Source organism: Ochotona curzoniae, unplaced genomic scaffold (assembly GCF_017591425.1).
Source record: "Ochotona curzoniae isolate NIBS_2020 unplaced genomic scaffold, NIBS_Ocur_1.0 contig_2688, whole genome shotgun sequence".
Lineage (NCBI taxonomy): Eukaryota > Metazoa > Chordata > Mammalia > Lagomorpha > Ochotonidae > Ochotona > Ochotona curzoniae.
Genome location: NW_024465553.1, coordinates 28,431,485 through 28,450,193, shown reverse-complemented (window position 1 = coordinate 28,450,193; position 18,709 = coordinate 28,431,485). Strand labels below are relative to the sequence as shown.

General features: G+C 50.0%; 1 protein-coding gene across 2 annotated transcripts in view; it reads left to right on the top strand.

The window, feature by feature from the left end:
• The window catches only part of SH3RF3 (SH3 domain containing ring finger 3), a 305,519-nt gene that overhangs the window by 999 nt on the left and 285,811 nt on the right, over positions 1 to 18,709 (top strand). The gene's annotated exons all lie outside the window — the stretch shown is intronic.

Here is an 18,709-nt window from a genome sequence, read left to right as displayed (position 1 = left end):
CTGTGGGACCTGTGCGGGTAGCAAACGCCTTTTAGCAGCTGGGAAGGCATTGACTCCGAGGGCCCCAGGATGTGGCCCAGTGCTTCCAAAAGTTGGCAGGGGCAGTCACTTGGGCCCTTGGCAGGGAGGAAGTTCCTCTTGAGATGATGAAGATGATGATGATGATAATGATGATGATGATTGCAGCTTCCTTGTACAGACTTCACTGTGTCCGTTGTAGGCACAAGGCCTTCCCTGGAGAGCCTCAGTTTTTTGGTTTCCAAAGCTTGTAACCTGTCTTCTCACACACCCTCTGCCACCTTGGGAACTGTTACAGGGAGGAGGGTGGTCTATGGGTGCAGGTTTAAGCGAGAAACTATTAATGTTTTCCAATGACTTTATATGGAATGTGTTTCAAAGAAGGAAAAAATAAGTTGTTGTGCTGTCGGAATCTTTATTTTAGAAAACACGACCTTATTCCTCTAGTTGTGACCAGTTAAAGATCGACGGTGCATGATATTTGCACTGTGTATAATTCTGCCATGGTGGGAAGACTCTAGCATTTGAATCACTCGGTCCGACAGCATCTCTAGAGGTCAAAGCATTGGCTGTTGAGCTTGAGTGAAATGTCAGGTTGTGCTGAAATAGTCAAGGAATTCTCAAGCAGAGGTCGCTGCTGAGAGCGAATTTTGACATTGGCCTTAGCTGTGACATTTGACTCCAGCTACAATCCCAGTTAGACATGTTCAAGGCTTTCCTTTCCATCCTTGTTTCTCTTTTCTAAGTTATTAGAACTGTTTTCATTATTCAATGGGTTGCCTCCCCCTGCTCCAAGAAGCGTGTGGCTTCTGGATTGTGCTTCTAGGGCCATGCTGGGATGTTTGGATGACAGTGTGTTCCCAGATGCACCTGCAGGTCCCCCGAGAGAAGTGTGTCGACAGGGAGAGGTGGCCCCAGATGTGGGAAAGGCCGTAGCTTCGGGCAGCTCTTGGAACACTGGTGAGTGTGTTCCAGTGGCTGGGGGGTTGTAATATCCACGACGAGCCTTAATAAAGGGGAGTTGGTGTTTTGTTGATTGGACTCTTCCTGGACTTTCTCTGTTGACAAATTGTGTGATGATCACGTCTTCCTGATCTCTCTCTTTGCCCTGTGTTAGCTTAGCATAACCCCAGCGTTTCTTCGCAGGCCCACCTCAGAGGCGAACATGCATTTCTAGAAAGAATCCAGATTACATCAAGCCTTATGGGATAGAGATTAGGGCATCCTTCACCTCATTCCTAACTGTCCCAGGACTCCAACTTCCTGCTAATTCAGCCCCTGGGAGGCAGCCTGCCACCTGCCGAGAGAGCCCAGTGTGGCTAGTTGGAGAATGAAGCAGTAGACTGGGAGTGTGTGTGTGTGTGTGTGTGTGTGTGTGTGTCTTTCAAGTAAATATAAATCCAGTCATAGAGTCAATTTAAGAGTGAAACAAGTAATAATAGCCAGCTTTTCATCAACCAGTTTCTCAGTTGTGGGAGTCTTCTTGGTCAGCCAAAAGTTCCTTGTGCTGTAATCCTGCGCCATGTCCTGATTCAGTCCCTGGGCAGACAGGGATGGGCAGGGAAGGGGAAAAGGGGTTGTAACAGCATGTGGTCCATTCAGCAGCCTTAACCGTTTGGTAATTTCAGCTGGCAGTTACTTCCAGATGTTTTCAGGGTACTTTGCTGTCCATGCGAACTGCACTGCCTGCTGGCAAACCTGGATGCTATATGTTTCTGCTTGGCTTTTTAAATGTCATATGTGCCTTAATAGCAGGTGAATTACAAATGTGGTGATATATTTTCCTACTTTCTTTTGGCCAGCTGGTGTGTGTGAGCTTTTTAGGTGTGCATATGCACTTATTTGCTTTGCTTATTTACTTTGTGAATTAGTTAGACACTGAGACGGCCTAACGTGTGTTGATGTTGGTTTTCACTTGCAGGTCATAACCGCTTTCAGAGCTCTTTCATGGCTGCTTCTGGTCGGGGTTTTGTCTATCCCCAATGTGCTTCGAGTCCACGATAGCCAGGGTGGAGCCAAGCTGAATCCAGGAGCCAGGAGTTTCTTTAGGGTCTCCCATATGAGTATTTTGGGCAATCTTGTGTTGCTTTTCCCAGACCATTAGCCGGGAGCTGAATTGTAAGTGGAATAGCCAGCACATGAATCGGCACCCGTATGGGATGCTGGCATCGCAGGTGTGTGTTTTAGCTGTAGTGCCATAACATGGGTCCCAAGATAAGATGTGTTTTGGAGTCATATAATTATGCTGCCCCTGGAAATGCTATACCAAGTTATAGGTATCCATTAGGACACTGAATCTCTACATTTGCCTTTTGGCAAACTGTATTATCTGTAGCTTTGTGAAGAAATCCTTCTAAGAAATATTGTTCTAATGGTAGCATCCAAACCTTTGTAGTTGCTAACGTGTGTTTAATTCTTCGGCCTGACTTTTCTGTGTTGTTTTCACTGGTTTTGAAAGGGAACCCCCTAAAAATAACATGCATGGATTTGTTTCAGGGTAACTTATCTTGTTAAAGGAACTTGTGGTTCCAAACTGAGTAATCCAAAGAGTGCTTTTTATATGGAAGATTTAGGGGCTCAGATATAAGACAATTCCATTTTGGTTTGAATGATGCTTTTGCCTCTTCCGTGGGCATCTGCAGAATGGCCTCCAACCTCGAGGGTGCTGAGTCGTGTCTTATTCTGGGGTTCCCGGTATGCAGTTGACATTGGACGGGGGTGATACCTGCCCTTGCCTTGCAGGAGGTACCGTGTGCACTGGCGGATGTCAGTCCAGTCTTTGGGGGGTGGGTGGTGCTAAGAGGAAGTGCCTTTTCACAGATGAGGGAGCCGTAGAGAACACGTGTGGTGCCTTCAATAGTAGAACAGTAGGCCACTAGGGCCTCGTTCACTTGTTTGTATTGTGTTACCGAAAGTGCCATGATGAGATGTGTTTATGTTGGACCCATTTGAGATGATTTTCTGTGTCTGGCAGTGTGACTGGGACACGGTAATGGAAAGATGGGAAAAGTTGGAGAGTTGTGAAGGTCCCAGCTTTGGAGTATTTTATGCGATGGGCACACTCAGGATTGGTTCTTTCCCTGTGGTTTGGATGTCGGGTGTTCAAGTTGTCTTTCTGGCTTTACTGCAGCTGCCCTTTGTGATACCCTACTTGTTTCTTCCAAGCAGAGTGAGAACTAAGAGGCTTTGGAAGAATTCGGAGGAGCATTCTCCTTCTAGATTTTAAATTCCTTCCTGGAAAGGTTTCATGTCCTTGTTCACACCTGATTGGACTGTCTTACAGCAGTTTGCCTTCTTACATTTTCTGTAAGCAAATTTTTGCACTCAAGCTTCCTTGTTTACATAACGTTTAATTAACCTACATATTTGCCAGTGTGAGTGCAAGATGATGGATTCCTGACCAGCATTGTCTACACTCCCCACTGGGAGTGGACAGTCCATCCCTGCCAAGTTTGCAGCTTCTGAGTTGAGGCTCCTTAGGCTGCCTTGCTAGCTTAGGCCAGTTTAGAGTTTGTCTGTGGTTTCTGGAAGCTTCTTATTGTGTTCTTTGGTTCCTGGAGGTGAGATTTTCACATGCTAGGCCCGTTGATGTGTTCGTGCATGGCCTACTGGCTAATACAATGATGATATTGAGGCCCGAGACACTGGTCTACATGCAGGTTGGAAGCCAGTAAGGGGCCAAGGGTGTGCATTCCCTCCTCCGGGACCCCTCTGCCCTTCTGTTCCTGCTGGCTATCTTGTGGCCACAGTGGGGTCTTAGATGTGGCTTAAAGGTCAGCACTTGGCAGGCGCCCTGTAGAAAGCGAGACAGATCATGGGACAGTACTTGATCAGCTGAGGTGACGGCTGATTCACATGAATGCCTTTTCTGTAGGCTCTGGCTGGTACAAAGGGCACCTCTGACTCTCCTCAACAACACTGGACTTCCATTGGCAGCCAAGTTCGTCAAAATCCAGATTGTCATTTATTGAGTGCTCACGGGGTACACCATATGCATGATGGAATGTCTGCTGTGTGCTAGGGCTGAGTTAGAGGATTTGGTTGTCTTGTCTGTCCTCCACTCCAGCTCGGTCAGGTAGCTGCTTACAAAGGCAGCGTAACTGAGCTCGATTTTAGCCATGGCTTGCTGCTGCTGGCTGAGTGGCAGGCAGCCATATCAGAAGATACGCACAGTGTGTCCACCGTGTGAGAGGCTCGGCTCTATCTCCAGGGGCCCGTGCTTGACCACCTGCTCCCCACCATGCTGGACGCACCCTCAGTCCCACCCTGAAGTCTCCGGTAGGTAGAGGCAGTGGCTTCAGGTGCTGCTGCCCTCTTGGTGATAACCAGAGGCAAAGGGAGCAGAGCCTCTTCCCTTGCTGTGTCTTCAAGGCTGTGAGCAGCCTGTGTGTGACCTGCCACCATTGTTCTGCCAGCCTTGGGGGCCAGTGCTGCCCCAGCTGCCATCCCTGAGCTCCCCTAGGGGCATGCAGAGTCCCATGAGGAGAAGGATGGAGTGGGATGTGCAGGGCAGCTGAGGATGGCACAAGGGTGTGCAGTCCCAGCTTGCCTCTTGCTCTGCACGTTGAGTGCATGGATTCCTTCTGCGGAGCCTTCCGATCTGCAAGTGAGGGGCTTTCTGCCTCATGGGATCAAGGAAGTGACACGTGCGGTGAATAGCACACCTGGTTGATTTTCAGGGTAGCCTGCTACAAACAGGAAAATTTCTAAGTCTCTTAGACCCAGTAGGGAACTGTTTGCATGACTGTCTGTTGGTGGTTTCTGTTGTATGTCAGATTTCCAGTTAAGGAAGGTTACATGTGTATGTACATGTACCGAGTGTGTGTGTGTGTGTGTGTGTGTGTGTGTGTGTGAGAGAGAGAGAGAGAGAGAGAGATAGAGAGAGAGATAGAGAGAGAGACCAAGCCATTCCTATGTGATAGATACTGGATTGTCAGGTGTTCATAGGCATCCAAGCCGAGTGGTGGCCTGAGTCGGTCACACTTTGTAAATTGCTCCAGGTCTTATGCTTGGTAATGGAGGCAGTTACAAGCTGCATCCAAGTGAAACAAAAAAATCCACCCTGTAATCTGCCTTGAGAAAGAAAGCAAGGGACACGATCTGGCGGGACAGCACCAGTCTTGCAGGCACTCCTGTGCTGCCTTGGTCCTGGAGGGGCAGGGTTCCTGGAAGCTAGCTGCTCCAGGCAGTGGAGCTGAGCCATGTTCTAATTGATCTTGCTGGGGCTTCAAGCAGCCTTGCTACCTGCCTGCCAGAGCGTGACGGAATTAGATCTCCAGAACGCTGTTGCATTTGGTGTACACCTGATTGCTGTCTGTGTTTAATCTCTCTTGTAGTGAATGTTTTTTCAACATGCATGTTTGAGCTAGCACGTCAGAAGCGATTGGTGGGGGGGCCAGTGCTCCGGAGAGCATCCCTTGAAGAGGTTAAGGGCCAGTTTTCCATCATTCACCTTCCTTAGGAGATCTTCCGAGGTGACGAATGAGAGTGGCATGCTTGATGTGTATCCTGTTGGGATTTAATTGACCCTAAGAGAGTGTCAAGCTGAGGTGTTGGCAGTGGTGACTGTTTTGCAAGTCACGCCAGAGTACTGGAACATGGGCCTCCCCTTGCCCGCGGAGTGATGCTTGAGTGAAAGTGTCTGGGACAGGGCCTGGTTAGATTCCACTGCAGGCTGCCCCTGCCTCCCTGCTGCTCCAGCTTGGCCCTCGGCAGCGGCTTGTGCCATTTGGAGCTGCAGCTGTCCCTTGGGTGGCCTGGAGGTGCCTCCGAGAGAAGGGTGACGTTTCCTTTAGGACCACGCTTCCATTGTGCTGTTTGCTAATACAGTGGTCATTTGCAAACAGGAGGGTATTAGAGTATTTGCATTTCTGCTTAATGGAATGTGTACATAGCGCTCACATCAGTTTACTTGAGTTTCAAGGAATTACAACTCGCTGCAGGAATTCAGAGCAGTGGAAGCGGTGAGAGAACCTCAAGACACGCTCATCCCAGGGAAGAAGTAGATGAGGTGAAGCTGAGAGAGCCAGAGCAGAGTCAAGGGCATCAGTGCTGTTCCAACAGGGACCTGACCAGGAACACGAGGAGGCGCAGCCCTTGACACACAGCAGAGTTACTGCTATGTGCCAGGCACTCAGATTGGCACTGAGTACCTGGGATAAAAATTACACTTTTTTTTATATAACAAAATATCTGATTTTTTAAAATGTAATTGTGTGACCAGATTTGCTGCAAAGAAAAACATGTCTATATATATTTTTTTAAATTACTCAGCTCTTTATTTTCAATTTAATACTTTTTTCTTTTTAAAAATAGATTTATTTTTATTGCAAAATCAGATTTACAGAGAAGAGAAGAAACAGAGAGGAAGATTTTCTGACTGATGCTTCATTCTCCAAGTGACCGCAATGGCTAGAGCTGAGCTGATCTGAAGCCAGGAGCCAGGAGCTCTTCTGGGTCTCCCACACGGGTGCAGGGTCCCAAGGCTTTGGGCCGTCCTTGTCTGCTTTCCCAGGCCATAAGCAGGGAGCAGGATAGGAAGTGGGGCTGCTGGGATAAACCAGCTCCCATATGGGATCTCAATGCAAGGAAGGTGAGGACTTCAGCCACTAGGTTACCATGCTGGGCTCTTCACACTTTTCAAGGGACAGGTCCAAACACTGGTGCAAGGAGTGTTGTACAGTGAACCCCGTGTATCCCTCACCCAGCTCAGCACTTAGAGGTGAATGGCTCATCTTTGGCACCTGTTTCTCTATTTTGCTTTGAGAGTTCTCCCGATCTTCTGGTTCTGTGTCTAGATGCCTGAAATGGCCAGGGCTGACACAGTCACTTCAGCCATCACCGCTGCCTGCCAGGTTTGCTTGAACACAAAGCTTGAGTCAGGAGTGTCAGGTGGCTGTGGAATCAGGCCCTATGTTTCAGGATACAGGTATCTTTTTTTTTTTTTAAAGATTTATTTTTTATTTTTATTGGAAAGGCAGATATACAGAGAGGAGGAGAGACAGAGAGGAAGATCTTCCATCCGATGATTCATTCCCCAAGTGAGCGCAACGGCCGATGCTATGCTAACCTGAAGCCAGGATCCAGGAACCTCTTCCAGGTCTCCCACATGGGTGCGGGGTCCCAAGGCTTTGGGCTATCCTTGACTGTTTTCCCAGGCCACAAGCAGGGAGCTGGATGGGAAGGAGGGCCACCGGGGAAAGAACCAGCAACCCTATGGGGTCCCAGCACGTGTAAGGCGAGGGGACTCTTGCGCCAGGCCCAGGATACAGGTATCTTAACAGCTAGGACAAACATCCGGGTAAGGAATCAGAATTGTGATTTGGGGCTTAGTGGGTCGGCATCTGGTCTTACCTGTTAGTTTTTCTCCCATTGTCTCTTTTTCGTGAGAACTTGGCACCTTCTGCCCTTTCTTTTGGGAAGTTGACGCCTTGCTTTGTAACACATATGCTGTTCGTTTCTTGATATCAGCAGCAGCTTGTGCAGGTGGCAATTTTCAGAGAAGGCATCTGCCTGCGGCTGATTATTTTTGTTTGAGAGAGAGAAAGGTAGAGAGAGGCGACGGGAGGGGGCGTAAGGGGAGGAAAGGAGAAATCTTCCATTTGTTCACTCCTCAGATGCCTGCAACAGCCAGGGAGCTGGGATAGACTCAAGTGCGGAGTCTGCACATTTATCCAGTGTAGGTGCGTTGTCTTGGAGCAGTTTTCAGTATTTTCCCTTGCGCATTAGCAAGGAATTGAAATTAGAAGTGGAACCCCCAGGATGTGAACTGACCCTCATATGGGATGCAGTGTTGTGAACGGTGGGTGGCTTCACTTGCTGTGCTGTAATGCTGTGTACCCACTGCTGGTTCTTGAGGTGCCATGTTGATTGGGGCTATTAGCACTGAGCTTAGAATGATGGCAGTCAGGTGTGTATGTCCGGCACATTTTTGGAAGCTCCTTCTAATTTTTGGAAGTCATCTTTCAGCATTACAACCACCGTCCGTGAGAAGTACTTGGATTTATCATCTGGGAGCCAAGACGCTGAGCAGAAAACTGTATTTGAATGAGTCCAGAGATCCTGAAGACAAGGAAGGCACCTGAGGATGGCCTAGCACTTGTCCGTGAGTGGCTAGAGGTTAACTAGGTTAACTAGGTTAACTGAACTCATCCGCCATGTTAGTTGTGATCTGCAAAGCCTAGGTGCTTCATTCTCTGCTGCTTTGCCTGCCAGTGTTGTTGCTTGGTTTGATGGGTCAGAGAATCCCTCTGACTTTTGCTGGGTGTTCAGAAAATCTCTACAGGGGCTTGGGTGCCAGCTCATCTTGAGGTGTTGCCAGTCTGAGTTCTTTCCTGTGGGTTCCTGGGCAGCTACATGGAGTTATTTTTATGTAGGTATTTCTAACCAAATAGAGAGAGAAGTAGATGGTGCTTCAGGCTTGTACAGGGAACAAATGATGGCTCAGAGTTCAGTTGTCAGAGAGCTCAGGGTGGTGGCTGAGACTTCCAGGTTATTCCACAGGGGAACTTGGAGCTCTGTGACCGGAAGGCATTGAGCACGTTTTGAGTAGTTTAGGAGTTGCTGTATTGTGTTAAACTGGCTCTTCCCATCTGAATGCTGCAGATTCAGTCCAGCTTCGCTTTCTCCAGGGACTCCCTTTTTCATATGAGGGATCTGGCCTCCTCTTCCTGAGTGGGTATGAGAGCCACATGGGGATATGTGTGCCACACATGTGCACAGTGAATGGTGGTCGTGTGGCCAGGGTGGGAAGCTCTCAGCAGAGGGCTTCTCCTGAAGACTCGCCCATTTTTTTTTTTTTTTTTTTAGCTTATAGTTTTTTGTTGTTGTTGTTGGCTGCTCACTTAATTGTAAGCACCCTGTTAGTTAGGCACTGGGGTACACGTTGCTCCATTGCTTAGAACCCCACAAGAAATCACGGCCTTCGTGGATCTGACAATTTAGAGGATGCCGCTGCAGCGAAAGATGGGAAATGGTGAGTCGTGGCCCAGTAGCAGGTGCGACCTCCCCTGGTGGCAGTCAAAGTCGGTGACCTTGGTCAGTCACTCGCCGTGCTTAGCTAGCTGTGAATGGTGAGCCATGGTCCAGCCTATGGCCTTCCCTAGCGTCAGTCAGGGTTGATGACTTTGAACAGCCCACTTGCTGTGCTTATCTAGCTGTGAATGGTGAGCTGTGGCCCAGGAGCAATCAGTGGCCTCCCCTGGTGTCAGTCAGGGCCGGTGACCTTGGTCAGTCACTCCCCGTGCTTAGCTAGCTGCAAATGGTGAGCTGTGGCCCAGGAGCAGCCAGTGGCCTCCCCTGGTGTCAGTCAGGGCCGGTGACCTTGGTCAGTCACTTACTGTGCGTATCTAGCCGCATCCACATACTTACTGTTTGTGGATAAACCACTGGATTTCTTAACTCTTTATTATTATCCTCCAGATTCCATAAGCTTAGAAACTGCACCCTGTTTTCCCTTCCAAGGCTCACCAAGAGGCAATTAAAACCAGGTGTGCCCAGGGTGGCTGCAGCAGAGCGGAAGGACTGGTGCCGGGTGTGGCTTGCTCTGGGTTCCCATGCCCCTGGTGGAGAAAGCCAAGGAGACCAGCCTTGTCCTGCTGAGCTCATGGCGCCTGTCAGCTCCTGCTGTCACTCACTAGCTGTGATTGCCTGGGCTGTTCATGCTCTCAGCATGTGCAGAATGAAAAGTTGACATAGAAGCAATTCTCTATGCCCCTTTGGGGGACTTGTCTCAGGTCACAGAAGGGAATGCCCTGGTAAAACCGTTTTCCCTTCCTTTAAAAGATACAATTTCTGCAGTCTCTCAGTTTGGACAAGCTAAGCTTTTAATAGGCAGAGTAATAAGATAATTTGGAGTCTTTGTGCCCCAGCTTTGCACAGGACGTGACTGCTGTCGGGTCCTTTGGGGGACACGCACCTGGGGGTGGGCCTCACTGTGGAGAGGGCACCTGATGTGTCTCAGCAGGCTACACACAGTGGCTCAGGGCTCTGCTTTCCAGGCGCCTTCTGACAGAGGCCAGTGTGTCTGTTTGAGGTCTAGAGTTGTGTGGATAAGGGCCCAGTCCGAAGGGGCAGCATCTTTGCTGCTTAATGGATGAGGGTCTGTGTACTGCCTAAGGTGCAGACTTGCTTGACTGAAGTATGGCTACCTTCTACCCGCAGGGGTGTTGATGAGCACATGCCAAAGCTGGGGAAGAGGACGGGCTGGTGGTGGGCTCCGTATAGAGGCCCAGGATGGGCTCCTCCTCCTCCTGTTCTTGTAGGCCCCCAGCATGATCACGGACTACTGGCATGTGTTTTGTGAAGGCTGCACCTCGGGGTGCCTGGCCAGCCCTCCCTCTCTCACCCCAGGTTTCACTCGGCCTCTGTGATTCTGCTCATGACGCTGTGACATACGGATGTTCTGTTGCCTGCTAAGTCTGCCATTGCTTGCTTTCATGAGGCACATTTAGGCACCTGCTGGGGATTAACAGCCAGTGGAGTGTGGTAGGTCCTGATTGTGACCCTGCACTCTGGCTCCTGATTTGACACTTTTGCACTTAATGCCTTCACTGCTCTTACCCACTCCGTGGGTGACTCGGGCTGTCCATCTGCTGCTGTGAAGAGGTGGATACTCCCTGGTTGTCCTGACAACCAGTCCTCCTTTGGGTGAGGACATGGGCTGTCCTATGGAGTTTGAGTGAGTGTAGGCAGTGAAGGGATGATTTTATGCTTGGACTTGGCACTTACTGACCCCCTTTCAGTCAATTTCATTCAGGGGGGAAATGTTGGACACTACCCACCCCTGCTCACCCAATCCTGGGTCTCCCCACTCAGTGCAGGTACTGGTCTCAACCTGACCTCCTCAAGCTACGCTCTTTCGCCATGCTACCCTTCTGTGGCAGGTGGGCTTGTTACTGCTTTGTTAACCCATTTGAGTTGGTAGCATCAGGCATCCTGGAGGTAACAGCTAAGGAATGGGCCTCTGGCTTTCTCATTGACTGGCAGGGTTCCAGCCATGTGTGGCCACCCTGCCTGCCATGCAGGGTTCAGGGAAGGGGCTGCACTGCTTCCCAGTACCCTGGACAGGGTATAGAACTGAACCTTGCAGCTTAAGAGACCCAGGTCCAGCCAATAGGCTGCAGGGTCAGGGGAGGTTGGGCTGTGCTTGGAGATAACTGCATGTCCTGGGAGGAGGGGTAAGGCTTCAGAGCCAGCTGCTGGCAGGAGAAAGTGAGAATTACTTCGTGTCCACAGGAAGACACTTCCTGAAGGTGCCAGGTGCAGGGGAAAGTAGGGCAGGAAGGAAGCTTGGGAAGCAGGCCACACTGCCTGCTTCCTCCTCAACCTCTCCCACTGGCACCTGCTGTGCCTGGTGTCTCCCTGACTTCTCCTGTGCTGTCTGCGCTGTGCTCACAGCCTTTGTTCTAATGCCCCGCCTAGCTGCCTGCTGGGTGTGATCATCTCAGTGGTGCCCACTGACGCCCCTCCTGGAACTGCAGACCCTTTTGCATGCATTCTTGGTGGTTCCTTGACCAGAGTCTTGTCCATTCCCATCTCTTTGCCAGCTGCCCCATCTTCTGCCCAGACCCTTTCCGCTGGGGCCCTTCTCAGCAGCAGGTGTTTCTCCTGGCCTTCTGTTTTCTTCCTATAGATTTTGTGCATATTATGCTCCGGTCTGGAATGTGGTCTTTGTGATGATAACATCACACTGGGGTCATCCCCCCAAGATGTGGATTCAGAGCTGTGTGCCCTGACTTCCCTGCACTACCCTGGTTTTCAGGCATACTGTGCTGAGTATGAGTCCCAGCAGTGAGGGAAGGGCACTGCGCAGGGCTGGGATGTGTTGACCAATGGGTGCCAGAGATGTGCACTAATGGAGAGAAGCAGGGTTAGACACAACTTATTTTTGTTTTAGTTTTTGAGATGTAGGAGCTGGGAGGAGTGGGGAGAGGCGGTGGGACATTGACAGGGATGCTTGCAAAATCTAGTCACTCCTCCGATGCTGCCAGGACCGGGATGGGTTAAAGCCAGGAGCTAGTAAATCAGTCCAGGTCTCCCGGGTGGCAGAATCCAACTGCTTGAGTCATCACTGCTGCCTGTGAGTGTATTAGCAGGAGTTGTCTGTCTACCTAGGTACCACTGTGGGCTCTGAGTGTCTTAACGGGAGTCTTAATTGCTTGGCCAAACACCTGCCCCACATAAAGGTCTTTTTAGTAAGCTTGGGCCATGTCAGAGCTTTGCTTGTTTCTCTGGCGGGAGGATGGTCTGTGCCAGGTCACCCCACGAGGTTCTACATTCTAGAGACACGGGCAGGGCAATCAGCCAGAGCCAGCTTGTCCTGGGGGGTTGTTCTCTGGGACTGCGGAAGCCCTGTGTTGAGACCGGTCAGTGCTGTCAGCTGTCCATCTATGTGGGGAAAAGCAACTATTGCTGGCGATATTTTACTTTCCAGACTCGGTGGCAAAAATTTCGGAAGGGTGTTTGAAGGGTGTTTGAAGTGGTAGTGCCTGTGGGGCATTCCAGCTGAGTTCCCAGGGCTTCTAGCTGGTGTCCCGTTGGACTGTATAAGGTGTATAAGGCTTATAAGGTGACCAGGTATAGAGAACAGGGAGAAGTAAGTCGTACCCACTGGGTGCTTCTGTGGGACCCAGGATCTGGGGAAGTCAGGGGTAGGCTGCAGCTGTAATAGGAATAAATTCTGGAGACCCTAAGCATCTAGGCCTGGTGTGAGGACTGTGGGAAGTAGTTAATGGGATTATTTGCCTTGTCACCTGACTTCATTTTTTCTCACACACACAGAGGTGACTGTGTGGGGGCATAGCTCAACTGTGGTAATTATTTCACAGTGTCTATCAAATAATCATGTTGTCCCAGTTTAATTACCTATGTATCGTTAAACATTACAAAATAGACATGCTCCTTATTTATCAGCTGCTCCTTGAGATGGCTGCATCTCTTAGTAGGTTTGAGTCCTGGCTCCGCTTCTGATGTCAGCTTCCTACTTATGCACATGTCCGATGAAGCACAGGTGATGGTTAGCTTTGGGTACCCGATCCCAGATTGGGAGGCCTGTATAGAGTGCCCAGGCTCCTGGCTTTGGCCCGGCCCAGCCCCAATTTTTGTTTGTGTTTGGGAGTGAACTTGCAGATAGAAGATCTCTGTCTCTTGACTTTTCATATAAATAATATAAATAAATATCGTCATAAAAAAATAACTCACCAGACTGCCCCAAGGCGTAGAAGAGCAGACTACATCTTCCTTTAATGTCCCTCCACCCATCATCTCAATAGTTTCCTTATTTCCTGTGTAACTTAGATGCTCGCACTCAGGCTGAGAGGGCCTGAGGATTTATGAGACGAAAGAAGGCTGAACATCAGAAACATGCAGCATTTTATGCTTGGAAACCAGTGTTTGGAAAAATTACTTTATTGATTTTTTTTTTCAGCCCAGATAGCAAGTGTGCAAAACACAACTTATTAGATGTCCTGGGCTGATATGATCAACGGGTACCAAAAAATGTTAAGAGAGACATAGGTGCCTGCTTTGGCACGGTTTGGACCTTCCTGAGACTCAGTTTTAGCTCCTGGCTGAGAAGTGTTTTCTCACCTGTTTTAATCAATCAGGTGCTGAGCTGGGACCTGAGGTACAGATGAATGAAGATGCAGAGTGCAGAATGAAGAGATAGGTAGGAGTAACAGGACTGGTTAAAGGGAGGCAGTCGCACCAGCTCTTGTGCTTAGGGCTTGACCCAGGTGTGCTCTGGCCTGGGCCCATGCACTGCTGATCTCTTAACAGCAGTGCTGTGCGCTGGCTCCAGGCTGGAACAGGTGGAGCGTGAGAATTCAGGGCTCCTTGGGCCAGATGGACTATGTGGAGAAGCTGATAGGGGAGTGAGGAGCATTCAGGGTCTTTCCTAGCATTGACCCTCTGTGGGCCTTGAGTTGTCCTCCATTGGCCCTGTCTCTGTTCCCATGTTTTATCATTTCTGTCTCTTGAAGGGGCGATGAAATCCTACCATTCTGTTTCTGTGAGATGGCACCTGCTGGCTCCAGACCTGGCATGGCCTTCCCAACCATGCTTATCTCAGTTCACCTGTGCCCATGGCCTGGACGGTTGTCCACAAATGGTGTTTGGTTATTAGTTACCCTTTGGTTTCCCTATAGACCAGGCTTCAGGCCAGGTTGGAAGTTCCAGGGTGTGGCTCCTTCCCACCCCACTGCCACCTGGCATTATACATCCTGTGCCTCTCTCATTCTTCCGTGGAGTGTTTGTTACTGCTTTTTGGCTTATTGCCTATGGAAAACTATCAACTTAACTCTGTATCTTTGCATTCTTGAAGCATGGGTGTCTTCCTCTGAGTGTACGATGTTGTGGACAAGCCCTTTATGACCCGTGATAGTGTGACCCTGCTTCCTCCACTCCCTGCCAGATGGTCCCTGGGAGCCCTGTGCCCCTGTCTGTACTGTTGGCCATACATGGCCATACTCTCCTCTCTATGTGCTTTCCTGTATTCTCATCGAATGTGTACTTAACTTCTTGGTTGTGCTCATTTTCTGGGTCTTGGGCTTTTCCACCTGTGCACAAAGAATGTAAGTTGCCTGTGCCATGCATGAAGCTTGTCCCCTGCATGATGGAGTGCGTGCCCTGTTGCAGAGTTGGCCTGTTGGTTCTCACAGGTTCAAGACTCAGTGGCCAGCGCTTCTACAGACTGTGCAGCCAGGCAGGGACAGGCAGGCTGGGGGAGGAGTAAGGCTTCTCAGGGCTGTGAGTGGGTATGGAGCCAGAACTGGCCTCACACCTCCCTCTCCATGTGCCTGAGATAAACATCCGTGCATCAGGATGGCTGGGGTCCACAAAAACTCCCAAGATGCCCTCTCCCCAGGACTTCCTTGGTCCCAACTACCCCTCCAGCCAGTCAGAGGGTTCACACCATAGCTGGCTGATGACTGCTTTCCAGGGTCCCCCCCCCCCCCACTGCCCCAAGTCAGGCTGGGCTCTAGAGGAAGGACGTGGGGCTTGGTTTGGGGACTGCAGCTGGTCTGCAGGTGAGCACCCGCTAGGTACTCCTTTCTTCCCAGTGTGGATGTCATGTTTCTCTAGTGCCTTGGCCCTCCACTTCCTGCTTCTTCTGGTTTCCTGTCAGGTCTCCTGCAACCTCTCTGGACAGCATCCATCCCAGCACTTAGCTCCTGGAGCTTTCCCTGGTGCCTCATCTTGCAGTGCCACAGCCTCTTAGGCTTTCTCTTAAGCAGAGTCTCTCACCTCTCCACGGCTCTCTGAATTGGTTGTTTCCTACACATTCCTTTTTTTCCTGTGGGGACCTGGACTGGGGAGGAAGGGAGGGAGAGGGAGAAGGAGAGAGAGAGGGGCAGGGAGAGAGAGAGAGACAAAAAGAGAGAGAAAGAGGTTCCTGACTGAATCTTCTGGTTAGTGACCAAATACCCATAAGAGTCCAGCCTGAAGCCAGGAGCCTGGAACTCCTTCTGGGTCTCCTGTTGCAGCTGATAGGAGCTCCTGTGCCCTGGCCGTCACTGCTACATGCCGTGGTGCACAGCGGTAGGAAGTAGGAATTGGAAGTGGGGCTGGAACTCCAGGTAGTGAGTTATCACACGTGGCTGTCCGGAGTAGCATCTTAACAAGGGCTACACATTCTGCCCACGAGTTTCTTTTCTTTTTCCAAAGGAGAGACATCGGCTGGCAGCTTCTAGAGGTGTCTGGAAGGAACAGCCAGAATGTCCCGTCCCTGGAGTCAGAGGGTACAGCAGCCCCAAGATGGGCTCTTGAAGGAAGTGAGCACGGGGCACACGGCTCTACCCCTCTGTGTCAGGGCCACATCAGATGCTCTGGGGGGTCTGGGTTTGGCTGGGAATGAGTGGTCTTTGTGCCTCTGGGGCCTGGGGTGGTTCCTGAATAATTGCTCCACTGTGCTGCTGGGCACCGGGAAACACTAGCTCTGTGTATATTTGTTACTTCCCATCGGCTGTGTGGTCAACAGTTCTGATAAGGAGCCAACAACTCGGCTGAATTATGTCGTAGCACTAAATGGAAAGCTAAACATAGTACTGTCAATGGTCCAAAAGCGACACCTCGTCCGTTATTCAGGAGGGCATGTCATGGTCTCTCATTGCTTGCTGCTGACTCCCAGTCCTCTAACAGATGATTTATTTGTCCCATGGCCTTTCTGGTCTATTTCCCTGCCTCTCTATCCTGAGTACTGGGTGTAGTTGTTTGAATTTCTCTAGTAAATAATCACACACACACACACACGTGTGTATATACATATATATATATGCACATTTTGAATTTTTATACATTTATGCTGGTACATTGGTTCTTCCCTTTGAGTTAAAGTTAAGGGGACTCGCTGATTTCTGCTCATCTTTGCTTTACATCACTGGACTCCTCGACTAGATTGTGTGGTGGGGAACGCTGGGGAAAATGATTGTCACATGGGGGCAGGCACCCGATCAGAGCCCCTCCTGCCCAGGCACCCAGCTGCAAGCCCTTGTGTGGACACCGTTTCCTGCTCTGCTGGGCTGGGACTTGATGCATTGTCACTGCGGGTGGAATCCTGGCTGTCCCACCACTGTGTGCAGGTGTGTGCTGAGAGGCACAGGGACACATGTGCACGCCGGTGCCAGCACCAGGGCCGGGCTCCACCAGGAGTCTTTTGTGTCACGTTCTAGAGCTCATTAGCAAGGCGAGATGTGTAGGTTTCTTGCGAAGCTAGTTTGTCTTTTTTGGGCGCCTTGGCCTCGATGCCACAGTTGTAAACTGCGTGCATATTTCTGCACGTGCAGGCTGGCACTTTTGTGGAATGAAAGAAAGGCTCAATAATTGGCTCTGGGGAATATTATTGCTGACTGGTGCCATTTTGATGAGTAATAGAGCCCATTAGATCACAGTAAAATTCACGATTATGTATAATTAAAGATGGCATTAGTCAGGCAGAAGCCACAGCGTTTAAAAATGTGAAAGGGATCATTTCTAATGTGGAAAAGTATGCTCATGACAGCAGAAGCAGAGCGTGGAGGCTCTGGGCCCTGAGGTTGCCAGGCTGGGGCACAGGGAGGGTGCCATCGCTGCCTTTCAAGTTGCTCAGGTGTTTGTAGTGAAAGCAACCATGGCAGTTTATAAAAAAACGTATTTTAGGTGAATTCACAGCATGTGCCGGAGTTCTGATTGGTGGTTTTTGTCACACACACACACACACAAAAGGAATCCCCTCTGTTTTATTCTTTGTGGGCTCCACAGAGCCAGGCTGGCCCAGGAGTCTTTATTTCCCTGTGTGCAATTTGTCGTTTTCATCCTGCCCTCCGCCTCCCTTAAGCTCTGGGATCTCCCATTTGCCTTTCCACTTGTTGGGCTCCGGGAAGGGCTGTAAGCCCTGGAGCTCCCTCCTTGGCCAACCAGTCTTCAGCCCATGCTGACCTGATTTTGCTCAGACTTCTCAGGTGATATCCTGGGAACTCTGCCTGCTGGGAGAGGGGCTGCAGCAGCTCCTGGGAACTCTGCCTGCTGGGAAAGGGGCTGCAGCAGCTCTCCAGGCTCAGAAATAAGCATCTTCTGGGTTTGGCTTGAGCGCCTACACTCTGTTTAATCAGGAGTCAAGTGTCTGGCAGACAACTTCAGTTATTAATAACATTGCTATTAATATTCATATTGACAGTCATTTGCACTTCTAAACCCCTTTTCATCTCAAAGGTTACCAGGGCTTTTCATGAGCCACGGATGAATGGCTTCAAAGGAAGGCAAAGGCACTGCCTTCTCTCCTGCGGCTTTAAGTGTGTCAGGACAGCTTGCGCCTGGGCCCTGTCACTGTACATGGTGCAGTGGGAGGAGCCCTGGGTGCCAGTCCCTTCACTAAGGTGTGGAGAGGGCTCCTGTGGCTTCTGCTAGTGCTGGACAGTGATGTCTGTCCTCATGGTGCCCACTTTCAGTCCAGGCCATCATGGGGATTGGGTCACAGCACTGATGCAAATGCAATGAAGTGAGTCTAGATTTTTCTTTTTAAGATTTACTTATTTGAAAGGCATGGTGATAGAGAAGGAGGTAGGGAGGTAGGGAGAGAGTGAAGAAGAAGAGGGAAAGACAGAGAGAGAGAGAGAGAGAGAGATCTTTTGTCCACTGGTTCATTTCCCAACAGCTGGGATTGGGTTAAGCTAAGACCAGGAGCCAGGAACTCTCTCTTGGTCTCTCCTTGTGGGTGGCAGGGGCTCAGCCTTTGGGTTGTTTTCCCAGGGACAACTCAACAAGCTGAATCAGAAGCAGAGCAGTAGGGTCTTGAACCAGCACTGCCATAGAGGACACAACGATCTGTGCTGGACACCTAACCTTGGGCACCACAACATTGGCCATTAGACGTGTTTGTGTGTTGTGCGTGTGTTCTAATTAGACTTAAACTAACATTAAAAATTATTGAGCTTTCACAGTCATGACTTTGTAATCTCATTGCAAGGTCACAATCATCTTTGTTTTCTCTTTAAATATGTATTTGTTTATTTGAGAGGCAGAATGGCAAAGAGCGGGGAGAGATCTTCTACCTGCTCGTTCAGCAGCCAGGGCTGGGGCCGATAAAATCCTGGAGCTAGAAACATTCTACAGCAATATGCAAAGGGGTGATTAACTCGTTCTGGTGCAGCATGGTTGGACCTTTGGGAGCTGGGAAGGTTGGTGGAGCAGAGGCAGCTTCATGGAAGCCCGTTCCCGA